This window comes from Arachis duranensis, chromosome 9 (genome assembly GCF_000817695.3).
Source record: "Arachis duranensis cultivar V14167 chromosome 9, aradu.V14167.gnm2.J7QH, whole genome shotgun sequence".
Lineage (NCBI taxonomy): Eukaryota > Viridiplantae > Streptophyta > Magnoliopsida > Fabales > Fabaceae > Arachis > Arachis duranensis.
In genome coordinates, this window is record NC_029780.3 from 74,643,899 (window position 1) to 74,645,875 (window position 1,977).

Below are 1,977 nucleotides of genomic sequence, written 5' to 3' on the forward strand. Positions count from 1 at the left end.
TGCTAAAAAAAGATGAGTATTCGGAGATCCGACATGAGATCCAAAGAAGAGGTTGGGAAGTCTTGACCAACCCCATTCAACAAGTCGAAATCTTAATGGTTCAAGAGTCCTATGCCAATGTATGGATCACTAGGAACCATGATCAAAGTATGAACCCGAATCCAAAGAATTATCTTACAATGATTCGGGGGAAATACTTAGATTTCAGTCAAAAAATGTAAGGTTGGCATTCAACTTGCCTATGATGCAAGAAGATGCACGCCCCTACACTAGAAGGGTCAACTTTGATCAAGGTTGGACCAAGTCCTTATGAACATATGTGTTAAATGAGCTCAATGGAAAAGAGACTCTAAAGGCAAGCCGGTTCAATTGAGAAGACTGGACCTTAAGCCTGTGGCTAGAGCATGGTTGGAGTTCATCCAACGCTCCATCATCCCCACTAGCAACCGATCCGAAGTTACTGTGGATCGGGCCATCATGATCCATAGTATCATGATTGGAGACGAAGTAAAAGTTCATGAAGTCATCTCTCGTGAATTCTACAAAATAGCCGAAAAGCCCTCTACCTTGGCAAGGCTAGCTTTTCCTCATCTCATTTGCCATCTTTGCTACTCAGCTGGAGTTATCATAGAAGGAGACATCCTCATTGAAGAGGACAAGCCCATCACTAAGAAGATGATGGAGCAAACAAGAGAGCCTAATCATGGAACTCAAGAGACGCATGAGGAAGCTCACCATCGAGAAATCCCTGAGATGCCTCAAGGGATGAATTTTCTTCCAAACAACTATTGGGAACAACTCAACACTTCTCTAAAAGACTTGAGTTATAACATGGACCAATTAAGGGTGGAGTACCAAGAGCACTCCATCATTCTCCATGAGATTAGAGAAGATCAAAGAGCATTGAGGAAGGAGCAACAAAGGCAAGGAAGAGACATAAAGGAGCTCAAGGACATCATTGGTCCTTCAAGAAGAAGATGTCACTATCACTAAGGTGGACTCATTCCTTAACTTCCTTGTTCCTATTTCTCTGTTTTTCGGTTTTAAGCTTCATATTTGTTTATGTTTTGAATCTTGATTACATGATCATTAGTGTTTAGTAACTATGTCTTAAGGCTATGAATAATTCCATAAATCCTTCACCTCTCTTAAATGAAACATGTTTCTAATACAAAAGAACAAGAAGTACATGAGTTTCGAATTCATCCTTGAATTTAGTTTAATTATATTGATGTGGTCACAATACTTTTTGTTTTCTTAATGAATGCTTGAACAGTGCATATTTTTTATCTTGTTGTTTATGAATGTTAAAATTTTTGGCTCTTGAAAGAATGATGAAAAAGAGAAATGTTATTGATAATCTGAAAAATCATAAAATTGATTCTTGAAGCAAGAAAAAACAGTGAGAAAGCAAAAGCTTGTGAAAAAAAAAAGGTGGCGAAAAAAATATAAAAGAAAAAAAAGTAAGCAGAAAAAGCCAATAGCCCTTAAAACCAAAAGGCAAGGGTAAAAAGGATCCAAGGCTTTGAGCATCAATGTATAGGAGGGCCCAAGGAAATAAAATCCAGGCCTAAGCGGCTAAATCAAGCTGTCCCTAACCATGTGCTTGTGGCATGTAGGTCCAAGTAAAAAGCTTGAGACTGAGTGGTTAAAGTCGTGATCCAAAGCAAAAAAAAGTATGCTTAAGAGCTCTGGACACCTCTAACTGGGGACTTTAGCAAAGCTGAGTCACAATCTGAAAAGGTTCACCCAGTCATGTGTCTGTGGCATTTATGTATCCGGTGGTAATACTGGAAAACAAAGTGCTTAGGGCCACGACCAAGACTCATAAAAGTAGTTGTGTTCAAGAATCAACATACTTAACTAGGAAAATCAATAACACTATCAAAAATTCTAAGTTCCTAGAGAAGCCAATCATTCTAAACTTCAAAGGAAAAAGTGAGATGCCAAAACTGTTCAAAAGCAAAAAGCTACAAG